The 19,156-nt window shown below is 41.4% G+C and overlaps 1 protein-coding gene across 2 annotated transcripts in view; it reads left to right on the top strand.

Moving 5' to 3' along the window:
* LOC140657952 (contactin-4) overlaps positions 1-19,156 on the top strand; it is a 258,606-nt gene that overhangs the window by 46,430 nt on the left and 193,020 nt on the right. The window contains exon 1 of one of the 2 annotated variants that reach the window (XM_072875733.1): positions 15,992-16,036. The exons of the other annotated variant lie outside the window; for it this stretch is intronic. The gene's annotated coding sequence lies outside the window, so the exon portion shown is untranslated. Of the gene's footprint in view, positions 1-15,991; positions 16,037-19,156 lie in introns of those variants that run through there. 2 annotated transcript variants of the gene reach the window in all.

The raw sequence follows: 19,156 nt of genomic DNA, 5'->3' as shown, positions 1-19,156 counted from the left end.
ACCTTCATGGGCTGCAGGGGACAGCCTGCCTCACCATGGCCTTCACCACGGGCTGTAGGGGAATCTCTGCTCCGGCACCTGGAGCACCTCCTCCCCTCCTTCTTCACTGGCCTTGGTGTCTGCAGAGCTGTTCCTCCCACATATTCTCACTCCCCTCTCTGGTTGCAGTTGCGCAGGTTTTCCCCCCTTCTTAAAGGTGTTATCCCAGAGGCGCGACCACCGTTGCTGATGGGCTCGGCCTTGGCCAGTGGCGGGTCCATCTTGGAGCCGGCTGGCACTGGCTCCATCGGACATGGGGGAAGCTTCTAGCAGCTTCTCACAGAAGCCACCTCTGTAGCCCCCCAGCTACCAAAACCTTGCCGTGCAAACCCAATACAGTAAGAACAGGAGCTGAGGTTGTGTTCTTGCTACACTTGTCCACTCTTTATTTAATGTTAAAAACCTCCTCTCTTCCTCTCTGCCTCACCCCGCTGTCTGACCTACCATGGGCAGAGCTGGGCTGTTTCAGATGTAAAGAGCTGCTGGGTTGTAGGATGTTTGACTTTAAGGGAATTAACTTTCAGCTAACAGAATTCAGTACTTTCACTTCAGTGTCCACAGCAAATTAATTCAGGTGCTTGGTGAAGTCTTCCAGGGAAGCTGTACCAGCACTGCCTGCAAATGGCCTGCACTGCAGCATCTGGCAGGAGCCCTTCACTGGCCACGTCTCCCCAGCATGTATCAATCCTCTGTTTCGTCTCCGAGATTACTTTTTAACCTGATAGCCAGTATTTTCTAGGTGGAATCTCTTACATCAACCCATAATTTATATATTTCAGAGTACTTTACATTTGATACTCTGGTAATATCGCACTTTCCTTCCTATAGATGACACGATCAATTCTATCAAGGTATATTGAATCATTGCAAATTTTCTCTGTCACAGGCATAAATTAATGGCTATATTTTCCTAATGTAATGGATCATAAACAGGAAATCAGCCATAATCTATTTATATGATGTAATCTATTCAGTGCTCTAACTTGGTTATTCTTTTTTTTATTTTACTTTTAAAATAAACTAGTAGTAGTTGATGGTGGAACTGGAAGTACTGTCCTGAGATTGTCAGGGCCTGAAAAGTCTTCATAAACTCTTGGAATTCTTTTAGTTATGTGTATCTTGGAATTCTTCTTTCAGTTACACAATACCAATTTATAAGATCTTTATATACCGCAGCAAAAAGAGACGAGGAGATGTATTGTGCTTAGTCCTTTGACTAGTGCTGCGTAACCACAGGGTTGTGTTTCGGTGGGAGATGCCTTGGTCCCTCCGTTTATGCCAGGGTTAACCGTGGTGTCCAGAAGCTCCAGACCAGGGAAGGCTGGAGGGTGAGATGCAGCCTCCCCTCAGCACGAGGGCTGGCAGCACTGCAGCTCCCTGGAGTTGTGCTCACTGTTTATGTCTGAACCCTTGGTCCAGGGCCACCACCAAGTCAGGCAGGTGGCAGAGGCGACCCAGTTCTCCATTTGGCCTCACAAATAACCTGGTTTCTCAGTGTTGTCTGAATTCAAACAGAAATTCAGGTATGTAATAAAGCTATTATAAATGACTTGCAATGTAGTATTAGTATGTGCTAAGTGTGGTTAATGTAGCACCAGTTCTGCTCGCTTTTGTGACTAATTGCTGCATTAACAGACATAGTGATTATAGGAACCTGGTTAGATAAGTAGCAGTGGACAGGAAAAGATCTAGAGAAGCAATGTTTTATGAAGCTTTCTCAGCCTCCGTAAGGGGTTAATTCTTATTGTCTTTTGCATAACCATAGATCATTGCTAATTCTTAGCTACCCACTAACGTTTATACTAAAACTCTGCAGAGACTGTTTTTTTCAAGTCTCGGAGCAGTCACTTGACAACCTGCGAAGTGGAAGATGAGCTCTGGTGAGGCTGGGAAGTAGGTGGTGTCTAAGGGTAAATGTATTTGGAAAAAAGCTGTGAAAACTCACAGCAAAAGCAGCCTGGAGATACCTGAAATATGCTACGTTTAAGCTTTCTACTTGTATAGACAAGCTGCTGATCCTGGGATAGCAAAGGGGTTTCAAATCCAGAGTCAAGAGGCTTAGGTCTGGGTCTGAGAACTGAGCAATTCAAATGCAAGCAGGTTAAGGTCGACCTAAGCCTACAATGTGAACATACCTTCTTTTCATCTCCAAATAACGTGTCTAGTAGATCTGTATGTAGCCTGGCTTTCTGTCATCAGGCTTAAAGCACCGGTGCTTCCATGGGAAATCAGCTTTAAGGTGAAGAAGAGAATTCCAGCTTTGCTGAAGACAGTCATAAGCAAAGTGAACGAGGCTCAAAAATTTTTATGTATCGTTGGCTGTAAACAAAGTGTCCAGGCTAGGGCAATTGAAAAATAGCTGTATTGTATTTTATATCAAAATGCGCTTCTAAGAAATATTTGTAAGTGGTACAGTGTGTGATTTCATGCTTTATTGTTCCTCAATCTGTTCAGTTTACAGGGAAAAGGTATTTTTCATCCTCCTAGCTGCTAGCTTTGCCAACGCTACGTGAGCTCTGAAACTCATGCTGTGATCTTTCTGGCTTCTACATTTCCATCAGTGATAAAGAATCTGCAGGACAAATTCTTCTCTTAGTTACACCTGCGAAACCCCATGATCTTTCAGGATTTCACAGGCAAAACAGAGCAGGGAATAGCAGCCCCTTTGAAAATCAAAAGGACAAGAGCCATCAGAGAAAAGCTGCAAGCTGGAAAAGCATCCATTTAGACTTGTACAAAGAGGAGTATAACTGAGTGAGAGGTGACGATATAATTAAGAAAACGTGACAATGGAGAAAGTTTTCAGAGTAAGATTTGCAGAACCATAGGATGTTATCTCAAGGAGGTGGTGATGGGTCCCGGACCCGTTGCTTGGATATTTTCAGTGAAAGGGTGGAAAGAAGATATAATTCATCATAGCTGGTGATAATTCAGGCATTTGGGGAACAATGATTTGAAATAAGGTCATAGATTTACTGTATTTTACAATGTCCTATATTTTTTTTTTAAAGTAGGATGACTCTGTTCCCCTTTCTCTGATGTTTTCTTCCCAGACCACGACATTCCAACATTCCTGTGACTCATCAGAAATGCAGTATGATAAGAAATGCTAAGCCAGTTATTTCCATCTATCCCATTCCAGTCATTCAGCATAATTTACCTAATGTGTCTTCTCCAGCTCTAATTTCTGCAGTTTTGCATAAAGTAGATGCCATTAGGATGCCATCAGGAGAACGAAATGACTTGCCAAGGTGCCATTCAAATTCAGGCTCAGCGCACACTGGCCATGGTGGCTGTCGTGGTTTAGCCCCAGCCGGCAGCTAAGCACCACGTAGCTGCTCGCTCACTCCCCCCCGGTGGGATGGGGGAGAGAATTGGAAGGGCAAAAGTAAGAAAACTTGAGGGTTGAGACAAAGACAGTTTAATAGGGAAAGCAAAAGCCACGCACGCAAGCAAAGCAAAGCAAGGAATTCATTCACTCCTTCCCATGGGCAGGCAGGTGTTCAGCCACCTCCAGGACAGCAGGGCTCCATCACGCGTAACGGTGACTTGGGAAGACAAACGCCATCACTCCAAATGTCCCCCCTTCCTTCTTCTTCCCCAGCTTTATATACTGAGCATGACGTCATGTGGTATGGAATAGTCCTGTGGTCAGTTTGGATCAACTGTCCTGGCTGTGTCCCCTCCCAGCTGCTTGTGCACCTGGCAGAGCACGGGAAGCTGAAAAGTCCTTGACCAGTGCAGCAACAACTAAAACATCTCTGTATTATCAACACTGTTTTCAGCGCAAACCCAAAACATAGCCCCACACCAGCCACTATAAAGAAAATTAACTCTATCTCAGCTGAAACCAGGACAGTGGCACATAGGAAATGAAAGTCTTCAGGTTAGCACAAAGCAGGGATCTGCTCTTGCGCCCTTACTGATGCGGTCACTGGGGGGACATGTGAGATTTGGGGTGGGAAATGAAAGAGATGGAGAGGCCTGGTCAGAGAGGAAGGATGGGGACTCCCAGCAGCAGGGAGGGTTGGGGGCTTGGTGAACCCCAAAGAGATCTGGGCACTGACAGTGGTGAAGGAATCATAGAAGCATAGAACAGCCCAGGTTGGGAGGGACCTCTGAAGATCATCCAGTCCCACCTTTTGTGGGAAAGGGAGCCTAGATGAGATGAGATTATCTAGCACCCTGTCCAACTGCATCTTGATTCTGTGATTCAATCTACTTGTTTTTCTCTACAAAGTAATGTTCTGCAATTCAAACATTTGTAATAGCTATTATAATCAGGAGATGGTTTCAGAAAATTTTCTGTGATCTGAAGTGTTAGTTCAATAAATATATATGTGTGTACCTGTGTGTATACATCCATATATATTTTAAAAATTAATATAAGTTTATGGTAGTAGCTTGTTTTGTTTTGATGTAATTTGACTTATAAATTACACCAAACCTCACATTGGGGTATATTTTGGTTGTCTTTTTGCATGCGTACTTCTGGGTACACTTACTGCAGGGTGTGTATGTGAATTTATTAAAGTGTCGTTTGCTTCGCCGTGTTGACGCCCTCTCGCAGCGCAGAGGAAGCGGTGACATTGCAGGCAGCTGCCACCCCAGACCTGCTGGCTCGCGGCCCCCGGCTCCCCGCTTCCCTCCTGCCCCTCTGCTCCCGCTGCCCCAGCACGGGAAATGCTTCCCAAAGTGCACCCGTAGGAAGAGCATTGCTGAATCCCAGGTTAATAAGGAATAAACAAAAAATACGTAATGGTAACCATTTGTAGGCCACCTGCCAAAGATTAAAAGGAGTTCAGAGGCAGTTACGGAAAATTCTTGCAGCATTTTGGCAGCGTTTAAACCAGTTAAGCGTAACGCAGGTCTACAGTCATTACTCTGATATCCTAGCGATGGGGGTTTTTGGTAGATGTTTTAGCTAGCACAAACTTACAGAGTTGTAATTCTCTAAGGGGACTCAAAATACTTCAAAGATCTTAAATTTACAGATGCTAGAATTAAATCTTGGTAGTATTCTGAGAAGGTGGATAAATCAATTTTTCAAAACTAGAAACAAAGTCACAGGGAGATTTAACCTCTCAAAAAGACAGATTAGATTACTTTAGGACCCAAACCTGCAACATCTTTTACTATGTTCCTGAAAAGCAACTCCTATCATGATGTGATTATAAGAATGTTATAGCAAAAATACTGCAAAACATGAAATGACAGTAGCACGTGTAAGATGCACATGTAAGTAGCACGTGTAAGTAGCACCGTGGGCTCATTCTGAGCAACACAATCATCTTTGTAATGCTGTCAGGGGATCGTGTAATTCAACAGGTTATTCCCTAAATAAAAATATCACTTTGAAGTTTTAAAAACTAAACATTTCTGATATCTGCCAGCATGTGCATGGCTGAAATGTCAGTGGAAAGCACGTTTGAGAGTTTGCGCTGACAGACTGCCTGCCCTAACTACTGTCCTTCCGCATTTTTTCAAAAACTGAAGCAGAAACAGAGGCCAGGTTTTCATTTTTAGGATTTACAGCAGTCTTTCCTCTGGTTCAGGTTTCACACCAGACCCATGGGCCCATCACCTCTGGCTCTATACAGGAATCCCCTTTGCTGCTTTGGGCAGTTGCATCCCTCCTGGATGTCTCCTCCTGTATGTCGCTGTTTTACAGTTGCTGCTGCAGCTCATTGCTTGGGTTTGAGGGCATTGCTTTGAAATATTTTTTATAGTCCTGCCCTCCCCTTGCATGCCTCCTGTCCATTATAGCTGGGTGGAGGTCTGCTGTTTCCAGTGCCTTCAGACACTTTTCTGAGGCTTAAGAGCAGTAGATGAACCTACCTACAAGAGACTGTTGATCTGCTGATAATCTGTATTGCTTTTGTGTGGCCATTTATCACAGTGTAAAGCTTATATAAAATACCCTCATGCAGTCGGTAACGTTTGCATTTACCCTGAACATGTTCCTTCATTATACGTCTCAATGTATGACCATGCAAATTAGCACTGTGATTGGTTTCGTATGTGTGTCTCTGTTGTGATCAATGGCAAACTGAAATGGATCCTGGAAAAATATTTATAAATTGAAATCATGAGCTGGTATTTTTTTAAACTGCATAAGAAATAAAATTTTTGAAGTGATCCATTACCCTGCAGTTGAGTGGAGACACATGCATCAGGCTCTTGCGCTTGGGAAACTGATGTGCTTCCGATTACTTTGGTGCCAAGTTTCTGCTCTGGGTGACTAAAGACTATTGTGCAGAAAGTCCAGCAATATAGTTTATTAGCAGAATGGTATTTAAAAAGGGCCACCCTTTAGCCACTGGAGGGAAGAACTCAGAAACGAGAGAGATTTGCAAACCGGTATTGAGGGATTTTGGCACAGTTACCTCTCTGGGGGTAAAAGGAGGATTTATATTTTCACATCTGCCAATCTGACTTATTTCATAGCTTTAAATTTCTTTAATAACTTTCACGGATGGGAGATTCGTGGATTGTCATGAGTACTAGAAGAGAGTTATCCAAATCACAAAGGCTACTTTGCTTCATCTGCTGGGTGGACTTACTCACGAGCCAAATTCTGTAATTCTTACTCAAAACTCATTGCCATCCAGGACAATTTGCAGGCATGAATACTCTGCAGGTTCTTGCTTTTCCACATCTAACCACTGCCATGACTCTAAGCCATACTTCTTGGTAACCCTTCCTACCAGATGAAACGAGCAAGCTTACCAGAAGACAGACAGGGTAATACAAGATGTGGTGACAATGTCTCTGCAGGAATTTATGGCTGCATAACATACAGGGCTGAAAAGAATATAGGAGGCAGCCTTTGGCAGACAAGCAGAGGAATTTCTCGCAAGCAAAGACTAGCTGTAGAGGTAGGACAGCTTAGGCCTTTCTTTTGAAAGAAATGTAGTCTCCTTTCATCCTATTTTGGTCCCTAAAGAATGAACCCAAAATACAGAGGGTCAGTTCATGGCATGCAATTTTGGAGGCCTCCTTGGCTCAGTGGACCTTTCAGTTTCATCTTGTCTCTCATCATCCGTGTACTTTGCCAATTAAAAGACCCGAAGCAATTAAACTGTCTATAATTATCCATGATATCACGTTGGCTTTCTGGGCATTAGCCAAACAGCACATTTAACAATCACTTACACTTCAAATACCGTAATCAGCAGTTATCTAAAATGCATAGTCTTAACAATTAGCAATTCAAGGTTCTGTTTGCTTGAAAAAGTGAGCAAAAGTAATTCCATAGCGTAGTGACTTCCCTTTCATACACAATTACAGTGTATGTGGGAGGTAGCATAAATCCTACCTTTGATATTAGTGCATTAACATCAGCTTCAGTTGAAGTGGCTTTTAGGAATGATGGAAACAACTGACTGTCACAATATTATATAAATTGAGTGTGGGCACCATCTCTGGTAATAGATAGTTTGGAATTCATAGATATAAAGGCACGATAAATAATACAAAAGGGACGAACCATTCATCTTAGCGTTGCCATATTGAGACTTGCTGACTTGCATTAGCTTTTGTTTGGCGTGCAGCTTTGTCTTTTTACAAATTATTTTTCCGTTATGAAATGAAACATTTGCAGATTGAAAAAATACACTTTTGGTGGAATCATGAACCAGTTATCTTAACAGTTCAATATTTTCTGATAATCTTAGAAATGTTATTTGTTCAAGTGTTAATGGAAGAAAAAAACCGGGTAGCATTAAAAGAATGAGCTTTACTGAGCATCACTATTCTGTCTTTGATGGCTGTGATCCATTTGGTAAGTCATCAAAGATGTGAGAGAGAATAAATCTACCCTTTCATGACCGTCATCTTTATATAGTCTAAAATAACACATAGGGTAATTTTCCTTCTTTTTCTAAACGTAAGTGCTTTTTTGTGAATCTTCCAGTATGATTTTTTACTCATACAGTATACACTTTTAGTTGATAGCTCTCATCTTTTTTGGAAGAACTTGCTGAAGCTGAGTAATTAAAGTTATTCTTGACTTCTCTTATTTACTGGAAACGACTTAGCTGAATCATAAAAGAATAAGGATTGTACTTTGAATGTTTTCCTGTATACATTTCTCCTAGCAAGTAATTCCTTAATGGCATATACAACAAAATATCATTCTGGAAAGGACTCTGGGACTTGAATTGTGTTCTTTTTTCAGCATCCTTGCCTTCACCAAGCTGAAGTGATAGGGGGTAGATGTATACCACCAAGGGAGCAAGTGCTGATTTATCACAGTATTGTCCAAACCCCTTCTGTCTCCTTGTGCTTTCTAAATCTTATTTTAAATCTAATATTGCCATAAAAAGATAGTGTTGTTCTGTCTCCTGTAACCGCCTCATCCTCTTCTTTGCACGCTCTACAACTTCACCTTCCCATCTTTTACAGGATGGACCAGGATGCAGTGAGCCATCACCTCTAACAGACAGTACAGTAATTCCCTGGGGTGGAACATATGAAAAAAATATGGGTGAATAAATAAAAAATCCCCACTTTTATTTTAAATTTTTCTGCACAAAGCTTGATGTTCTACAGAAATGCTTTAGGCATGCAGAGGTGAATCCCGAATGAGTGATCTCGGGTCTGAACTGCAGCAGTGTGCTGTGCTGCCCGGGTTAACAAGTGCTTGCAGGTCAGAGCTCTCTTGGGGATCTCTCCGTGGCAGAACAGGGATATTCCCTCCTGCTGTAGCACTTGTTCTGGTTAGAAAGTGGTAAGAAGTTGTGGATGGTGGGCAGGATGGTTTTTTTCAGGGGGTATATGAGGGGGACCTGTCTGGCAGTGCAACGTGTTCCTGGTGTCCGCGGGCGGGTCCAGCAGCGTGGGGTGCGTGCCGTCAGGGTGCCTGCCCTTCCAGCCTTCTCCCCTCCTTCTGGTTGAGGGTGCTTAGCTTGCGTCCAAGGGGTAAGGAGTTTGTCATCGCAAAACTTAGATCTTTTGTGCAAAACAGTTTTCTGTCAGCCCAGGTTGGTGCGTGTGGGATGTTAAGCCATTTAAAAAGACTAAGAAACAGAACCACAGATCCTGACACTTGGTATAGCTTATTAATCACAGGGTCATTTCCTTCCTCACCTGGATTCTTCAATTATTTTTCTTTTACTTTTATCACTGTAAAACCAGGTAACTATCCAAGAGTATAGTCTCCTTCAGACAAAGGACAAAAATGACACTGCAAAGCTGATTTACTCCCAACAGAAGAATCTATCCTTCATCAGCAACACAAAAATGCTGAAAAACATGAAACGAACTTCAGTAACAGGAGGAGAGTGTTTTACCAAATAGGCATACGTTTGCTAGGTGTAAAGTTTCTTTTAGGGGAGGGCTCCACCTTTAGGAAAGGAATTACCTTTCCTTTATAAAGGGGGTGTGGGAGCGAGCACATCCACGATTAGATGACAGTGTGATGGTGCTAGGAGAAAGAAGCATCTCGGGCAAGGGGCTTGCAACCCCTGCAGCACCTTGTCCACGTTTTTGTTGTGCTTGTGTTAAAATAAGTAGCTCCTTTCTTCTGTTCGATCTCCCCAAGCACTGCCACAATGCTGTAATAGTGGAAGCATCCATTGCTTTATACACTCTTACAAAATAAGGAATTCAAAACATTGTTAGGCAAGATTGCTGGGGTTTCTTTATCAGACTTCAACACTTTCTTTTGAATCACTTCATGTAGTTTTTTCTTTTTTATTTCTCCTCTGATAGTGTTCTCTTACACAGGATCTGTCAGTTCCTGTTTTGTTGGTCTTTCTTATATGTATGGAATGATTTAATAATGAATACATGCTTTCTTTTCAGTAATGTGTTTATTTTATTGTGATGTATTCTACTTTAAAGAAATCATTGAGACATCATACAATTTAAAGTTACAAGTCTTCCTGTCTTTGATAGTCTGTCTCCAAGGGAATACATCCCAACAGGGATAAACAGAACTAGAAGGAATTGTGTTTACTAATTACCACCACCATTTAGAAACAAATATGAGTCACAGGGCACCACAGTGAATCCAACCCAAAGAACAATAAAAAATGAATCTATGCAATTGCTAAGGAAATGAAGACTGACTAGAACTTGAAGGCAATTAAAGTCTTTATTTCCATTTTATTTCTGAATAAATACTTCAGAATATTTTCATTTGCTTCACTTCTTGTTTGCTCATGGGGTCTGCTTGTTAATATGACTGGGATGTATGAGAACTCCTTAATTAACCTGTTTTTGTGGGCATCTCACAGTCTCTATGAAATATGTATGCTGACAGCTATGTAACAATAGTAAAAATAGAATGACAGATTTGTAAGCACTGGTCAATTAAAAAATGTTCAAGAAATGCAGTTTTTGAATTATTGGACCAGGCTTCTCTGCAAATTGGAATTCAGTTCAGTTAATTTAATTCACTGGATCTATGGCAATTTACATAAAGTTATAATAAAAGCATGGTTATCTTCTCAAAAGCTGCAGTTTCAGAATATTATATTAAAATGGAATAATATAATTTTTATTTTATAATAACTGAATGCAGAAATATCTAATTGACATGCAAACAAAATTGAAACATGTATTCTACTCTCAATTACAAAGAATTTGGTATGCAGTAATCCCAGGCAACATATTGTGAATACTGTATGGATTGTATGGAAGCTAGACGTTGGTCCATTTGTCTATCACTGTTGACGAGCTTAGGCCCAGTCCTTTCCTGTATCTCAAGTGAATGGCTTTGATTTACTCCAGGATATACTGCATAAAGTGAATATTGCCTTTGTTGAAGCCCTGGAAGTTGTTTCCTTAAAACACTGGTGGTCCCCGTTTCCACTGGCATCCTGGGAGTGGTTGTGCTGAGTCTGGGATCTGTGTCCTTGGGCATCCTCTGGGCTGGGGATGAGAGTACTGCAGGTGTCCTCCAGATATTTCCTTCAGCAAATCTACATTCTGACTTTTCCTTAAGTATTTCTCACCATCTGTTTGATGTACATGTTTATGTACATCCACAAGCATGTAAATTTAGTTACTGCGATGGCAATACAGCGTTTTGTTCCTGCGGCTGTGTTGAGAAGGTTTAAGTGCAGTCTTTACTGATTCAAAAGGACTGTGGGGAAAGAACCTGTTTACTTAAATGTGGCAATTAAATATTTGTTACGTTGACCTTGTGAACTAGCAGATTTGATGCTTACATAAAACAATAAACCTGGAGTATATGTAGCAGAAAGATACGTAGGCGTATGTATAAGAGGGCATAGCTGCCCTCGCTGCAATAAAATCCTGAAAGATTGTAATGATGTATGAAGGTATTTTCTATCAGTGTCTTTGAAGGGGAGACTTCAGTCTGCTCCCCAAAGATTAAGCCTGCAAAGAACGTAAAGGTTTACGCAGAGGGAAGCGAGGTGACGCTTCAGCAGGTGCAGTCCCATGCACGGTGAAATGGGGCTGCCGAGGGGTGGCACAGGCTCGTCAGCCTACACAGCACAGCCTGCTGCGGACACACAGCATCCAGTTTAATTACGGGGATTTCTATAATCATCTTTCAGTGGTGACAGCAGGATTATAGCCCGCACCGAAACCTGCGAGCAAGCGTATGTTTTGTTTTGCGTTTTCCCCCCTGAGTTTTACTAGGTTCAGAGCGGTAGATGAGCGTGCAGGATGGCTCTCCCTGGCGGGGGAGTGCCAGGGTGCCCGGGGAGGGCTGGGTGCTGCTCCCTCCCAGGGTGCCGCCGGGACGCGGCTGCTCATCGCAGAGGTCCCTGGGGAGCAGAGCAGCGAGGCAGCCTCCGTGCCCGTCCTGGGTGAGGACACGGCGGTGGGACCAGCTGAGCAGTGCAGACGGGGGCTCGCGGCGAGCGGGTCCTGTGTCTGATGCCTTGTAACGTGCAAAGCGAAACGGGGCCGGTTCACTCTACAGCACTGTAAGTACTGGTTTTCCTCCATGGCTGCCTGTGGACAGGGCCCTGCTAGCTGCTTTTGGTTTTCTATCCTGCTGCTCTTTGCTGAATCAAGTTGGTGAGACAGAATTGTCTGCTCAGAGCTCGGCGGTTCCTTTGGCTTTTCTTTTACAGGCACGTAATTGATTCATTTAAGCAAATTAGCTGTCCTTTAGACCAAATGCTTTCTGCAAAAGTTAAAGATCTCGTCGCGTAGGATAGCGCTGGTCTCAGAGCCAAGCATCAATAAAACTCTTTGCAAGCAAGCATGAACAGTTCAGCCAGGTATAGCAGGGACAAAAGCAGGACAAATTATTTAGCATAAGTAGAATTTTTCTGGCTGTTGCATTCTCCACTAGAATATAGAAATTACTTGTTGACAGAGCACCTGTTCACTGGAGCCATCGGGATGGAGGGGTGGGAAAGTGCAGTGTCTGATGCCTTTCACTATGCTTTAAAACTTTTGGGGTTGTTTGTAGCTTTGTTGATAGCAGTACTGATTTGTTTCATTTAAATGCTAAGAAGTGAGTTAAGAGAAGCATACGCTTTGCCCAGGAAGACGTTTCACTTTGGTTTCCTGGCGTATTATGAAAGCAGAAATTAGGGTTGCATGATAAATGGCTGAAACATTAAGTATTTGCTTTTATTCTTACAAATATTTCCAGGTGCCTAGATAACCCTATACTTAATAAAATAAAGCATGAAACTTTTGGTATACTCTGAGCAACTTAAATTACTTACAAAGATGCATTAAGCTAATGCTGTGCTTACAGAAAGAGTTGTCATTGCATTTTTGCAGTACCCATCAATGGCTGAGAGCTGGACTGTTCTCCTCCATGTACTTGATACGTGCGCTGATGCTTACTTCAGCCTACGGAACCCTGTCTGGCCAAGAGCATGAGTCGATACCTCTAATACTAACCTTACATTTGTGTACTGCCATGGTTTTTGCAAGGCCGTGCAATTTCTGAGTGGTGGTAGTGACATTTAAGATTGATAACAGCACATATCCAGGTGTATAGATTTTGGGGGGCTTTGCGTGATGTTAGTAAATGTCACTCTGCAGTTTCATATGCTTTTCAACACGCTGGTTTAAATGCTCTGTCTCTGGAGTTTGTTTTCTTCTGGCTAAAGCTCAAGCCTCAGAGTGCTTTGAAGCCGCGCTGAATTGGTCTTATTTGAGGGCCAGAGTAGTTGCACAATTGCACGAAATTCTGCAGTGCAGAAGATACATACAAAAGAGCAGATAATTTTTCTCCTGAATAGGCAATAAGTCTCACAGCAGAGAAGATCACAGGCTGTGAAGTATGGAAGCGTCTCACTAGTAAGGACAGCGTATATTCTCATTAGATTTGGCTGAGGAGAACAGCACAGGAGGAAAAGAGCAGCAGTATCTGGGTACCTATGTGCTCCAGAGGTTCCTGGAGCCAAGGAGTTCAAGGGGATAGAATAAGGAAAATGTAACATATAGCAAGCAGAGATGGTGAAATATCAATGCAGTATTAGGTATGCACCTGAGGGAACTGGCACCCTACCCTGCAAAGGTACACTGGGGTTTCGTTATGAAGCTTTCAGCTTTCACGGAAAACAGTAACTCTGAATTAAGCATGTGCAATGAGTATGTTTAAGGTTTGTTGTTTTCAGCATTTTTTTCCTAATTGAAAGAAGAACTTGCCCTCATTTCAGAATAAAAGGCATCCCCAATGAGCACCAGTGAAAGGGCTGATGTGAATATTATGATGATAATTTATTTTCTTAGGAATGTTGTAATTTCAGCATTTCTATAATGATTATAAGCAGATGCAGGAAAGAATGGGGTACTGCTTCAGCATGCATCACATTAGCAAAAAACAGTGTCCTTAGTAACGTGTCAGGCTTTTGCAAATATATACATTTTCCTTTAAAAGCATGAATAAATAAACAAACCCACACTGAGGTCTTGCTTTTACAAGACCAAAGCTTCTACATTAAGAGGTTTTTTATCTTGTTGCTGAAACCTGACTCCATTGCCGAACTTTCCTAGCACAATTAAGCAAAACTTTACCACTATAGTGTGAATTCTCTAAATATTTTTATGCCTGTCACTTATCTTGCTTTTACTTTAAACAGAGAAACCACGTTAATTTTGCTGCTAGAATGAGCTGTGGGGTGATCTCCTCCATTTCTGGTTTGCCTTAAAGAACAAAAATACTGAGTCCTGGTAGCCTTGTGCTGTTATTTATGGAGGAAAAATTTTAAACATGATTGAAAACGTTGATACATAAAGCCGTTGCAATTCCCTTGCAAAACACAGTCTAGCTGTATTGGAAGCACAAGTTGAATTATTAGAAAATGTTCCCCATACTGTGCGTCTGGTCACTAACCACGCAGTTCCTAGCAAACTGCCATGTACCAGGGCGTTTGAAAGCAAAGGGTTTGCGTTGGATCTGTGATTGCTTAAAAGTGTGCAAAAGGGAAAATGGGGAACTTGGAGAGAAATGCAGCGAGAGCCGTACTGCTGAGCAACGGCAGCACATCTGCTATCAGCACAGCACGGTGAAGCGAAGGAGTGCTTTGACTGGTCTTATAAAGAGCAATATATCAAGTCAGGAAAAGTATGGAAACGTGGGGGTGTCATGTAAGCACGTGGCTCCTGCCCAGAGCTGGGAAGAGCACTTCCAGGCTTGAAGTGCAGCGAATGCTCCAGCATTCATTACGTGCCGCTCTCCGATGGGCCTTGGGCGGCCGGCCATGCATCTCGCAGGGCACCTGTTGTGTGGTTCCCTCTGCTGTGCTCCTCTTTTACAGGCGTAGCAATTGAAAAGGAGAGAGATTTGGGCAGGAGCACCCAGCAGGTGGAATAAAATGTGAAATTATTTGCTTTACACTCAAAAGTAGGCTGTAAAAATTATTTAATGGAAGGTTTCTTTAAAGATTGCATAAAGTAATGCCTGGTATTCTTAAGCTACTGAGGAACATAACAGAAAACAGTATTTTCTGTACGCTTTAAATGCTTTATTGCACATAATCTGAGTCCCTTTATTGCTGAGAGCGATAGATACCATTTCAGATTTTCTCTGCTTTAGTTTAGTTTTGGTAATGTCATTTCTGATTAAACTTATATGGTATAGAATATTAAACCATGAAATAGTTAAATTTTTTATGAGCTCAATGAAAATCCTATTGCTTTTGGGTTTTAAAGTATCAATAGCCTAGCTGAACAAGTCAGACCTAATTAAAAGAAAGCACTGATGCAAGACCTGCCCTTTTTTACTGCATTCTTTCCATCTTAGAAATGTATATCCATTTTAAAGCAAAGTATACTTCCACCTACCCAGGCTCTGTTATGCAGAGTATAGCGATGACAGGGATCTTTGATTTCTTTAAGCTGTTAATTCCTTAGCTGCAATTTTATGTATTGACTTCAGCAACATCATACATTTGGCTTTGAACCAATGAATCAGAAGATTTTTGAATGTTCAGCTCAATAGTGCTTAGTTAATAGTTCCAATGGTGCAGCAGACAGTTTTATTGTACAGTAGGAGGCAAGCTATAAATCACAGGTAAGACCTGCCTGTATTTATTGCACAGAAAGCCTTTGTTAGAGATCTGTTTTACTACAATTAAAAGGTACATGTTCTCAAAGAACCTATAAAGTAGTTTTGCTTATAAAGCAGAGGGCTGCACCAGTATCAGCCTGGTTTTGAGTAAGGAAAACCAGTGATTTAATGTTACAGGAAAGCATCAGAAGGATACCAAAGAAATAAAGTATATCTTATGGCAAGATATAAAATGCAGTGGTGTAGATTTTAAAGGAGATGGCAGAATTTACAGAAGCTGACTATCCCAGGCAGTTGGCAAATGGACTAAAGACGACAAATTTAAGACTTGCCAGAAGGAAACCCTATATCAGGGGATAGAAATTCAAGTGCTCTGCAAAGAAAATGTAAATAAGGCAACAGACATCTAAGAGGACTGTGGTCAAATGAAACGCAGAGAAACAGCTTCATGCTGAGGAGAGAGGATGTGTTGTATGTGGAAAAAGATCAAGTGTAAGACCACTGGGAGGAATTTGGGAACAGCTGTCGCATGCATTGGTAAGTTACTGTATAAACGTTTATGAAACTTGAATAGTTTATATTGAGATGTTTAAGAGGTAATTGCCTTTAGCTACTTTCGATGGCTTTTTAAACATGTTTAAAAAATTCTGCATAAGCTAAAAAATATACTAAAAGGCAGACCCCATAGTTTTGTAGTAAGTGGTAACACGCACCCTGTGGAGGTGTACAAGGATTTGGCTGTTGAAACGCAGGATCTTTGCTATTTTCTGGGCAGGCATTTGCATGGTAGATGTCAGTAAGTGAGAAGAAATTATGTATACAAAGTATGCAATCAAAGCATGGCAACCTATCCTGATGAGTATGAGGGAAGTGTGGAGTCCTTCTAATAGACAAGGACATTTTTGTGCATGAGTGATGGCTACACAGATACGGATAAAATGTGTTTAGTGACGAGACCTTGTGCTTTAGTCTCCTAGCTGAAGAATCAGAGCCTGAGTAACGTGTCTAAGAGTTGCAGGCAGTTAGTAAAATGTGTTTGGCTGCTGAATGCAAGATTCATACTAAGCAAGGTTACTCATTAGCCATAGTAATGATAAAACTATTCCCTTTCAGCTCTTCTGGAAATTCAGATGTGTTGAAGGGTTTAGTTGTTTGTCTTAGCTCTTGATGTGTTTATTGCAAAGGGAAGCTGCAATGCCCAAGAGATGCTGGACAGGCACCTTCTTTGCCCTATTCCTACTCAGTTGTTGTTTTAAGCTTTTTCAAAAGGAAACACCCGGTCTGCCAAGCTCATAGAGTGCCAAAGAACTCAAAACAAACACCATATATTGTAGCTAAAATCGTCCTAGCAAGGGGAAAAGCAAAATGATATTCCGAGTAACGAAACTATATGAGATACTACTCAACAAATACATTTGAGTGGATGTGTCATGTTGCATTTGTGGTAACAGATGTTATAAAATTAGTTTGGTTTTCTGCAGTTTTCATCTTTATGGATTATTGTGTGAAATATGTGATGACACTAAAGTACCAACCTAGATTTTCATCAGGAACATAGACTCAAGACTATCCAATATTGCCATCTTGTACGTTGTCCACAGGACAGAACTGGTGTCCCACTAGATAAAATCTACAGTTTCCTGAATTCTTTGCCCAAGTAAAACCAAGCAGCTGCAGTTAATAAAAAGCTATTGGTTGTCCCACAACTGTCTGGGAGTGTTTGTTCGCCAGCGGAGAGAAATGACATTGGAGGGAAGACGACAGGATAGTTGCTGAGTTGTGCAAAATCAGCAATATTGCCCTGCACTAATGCTGGAAATATTGCAGGGCTTTCTCATTTGTGCAAGGTGTTGTCTTTAGGAAGAGCATGGCACAAAATAAAAGTCAAACCATAAAGCATTCAATATTAGGCTACACTAATATTTTTTGATATGTTAAAAAAAATTGAATCGAAATTGCTGTGAACTGTGGAATTTAGGCAGTATTGGTTTCAAAAACATATTGTAAGTGTAGTGTATATATTTAAACATGCAGTTTCATTTATCTTCTTAACTTGACAAGTGTGCTGATTTACGCACAAAGCTTCTATTCTTAGCTAAAAAGACAGGGGACATGGCTTAATGAATTGTCATGATTCTTTCATGACGCTGAGTTTATTTGTTACAGCCCTTAAACTGTGAAGTTCAACATTTGGTCCAGTCTTCCTCAAAATGAAGGACTGATTTCTAAAAAGATTATTTAAATTTTTTTCAAAACTGAACTTAGAAAAAAATAATAAATTTGTGTTAAAGAGCAAAAAGCTCCACACTGTGGTAGTTCTCCCATGGAAAGGAATTAGGCCCAGCTCTGAGGTTTTATGCAGCTGACGGTTCAGTTAATGGGCACCAGTTTCAAATACAACTTCTTTTATAACTTACATACCAAGTTCACCTCTCACTGATTTTATAAATAATTCTGGAACTATCTCTGTAACTTTTGCAAGTGGGGCATGAGAGCCTAATCAGCTGAGATGGCTGGTGAACTTCCCTGTGTATAAATTATGGATTTGAGGAGATGTGATGAAGTTGTGTATCTTTAGCTGTCTCCGTGTGTGTGTGTGTGTACTCACCATCTGCTTTCAGGAGAGGGATGATAGAGGGTCATTAAACCATAATGGTATTTACTGGAGTGGAAGCATTGGAGACAGCCGGGTAACCACATCCCAGATTGAAGAAACAGGAAATAATTTAAACTCTCTTCAGAGACTGGAAAGTGTAAACACCACGTGAAGCAGCAGATAATGTAGGGGTATGCTGCAGCTCTCAAACGCAACCCGGGGAAGGAAAATAGCTAGGGGCCCACAGAAATAAGGAAAAGTGGGGTGACACTGTAAAAGTAATTTCTGCTTTGAGTCCTTGAGCCTCTTCTGGATGAGCAAGAAACACAGGTGTAGGCTGCTGTTCCCCGGGGGAGAAACCAACAGTTGGTTTATGAAAGTTGGGGTTGTAGCCCGTACTGTTTAAAATGAAAATACACTATCTGGCTGTTTCTTAGTAGCCTAAAAACTCCTGATTATACTAAATATATTTTTCCTAGTATCAAATGGATGTAGCATTTAAAAGCTAAAGATCCATACATGAGGGTTAATAAGGTTTTTGCGTTTTCCAGACACACTACCAGTGATGCAGCCTTAAATGTCAATTGATTTAGAATATCTTTTAACCTTACATCAATATTAGGGTTTGGTGTAATTCTCTCACAAGAAATCTCCAGAGTGATCTCTGCTTGATATTAGCGTACAGCTTACTTTCAGCCTATTATTCCCTTAAATGCTGTTTCTTCTCACATATTGCCTAGACGTTACATGTGCTAAGCTATGTGTAAGCATAATCACACAGTCTTACTCACTATAAAATGACATGTGTAACATCACTATCTGAGAAGCAGCTAGGACTTCAGAAAACGTCTGTCTATGAAGGCTTTTCCCTCTGCTTTTCCTCTGGCACTACAAGCAAAAAACTGTCTTTCATACCCGTGCATACCAAATTATAATGGTCTGTCCCCAGGTTGAGATTAATGATTATGGATGAGCATTGTGATAGACTTTCAATGGGCTGCTATTTGTCCACCCTCTGAAAATCAACCTCTTGAAAAGTATATCAGGATAAATTCTCCAAA

Source organism: Ciconia boyciana, chromosome 11 (genome assembly GCF_034638445.1).
Source record: "Ciconia boyciana chromosome 11, ASM3463844v1, whole genome shotgun sequence".
Lineage (NCBI taxonomy): Eukaryota > Metazoa > Chordata > Aves > Ciconiiformes > Ciconiidae > Ciconia > Ciconia boyciana.
Note: the sequence above shows the minus strand (reverse complement) of the source record. Positions and strands in the feature narration are given on the sequence as shown.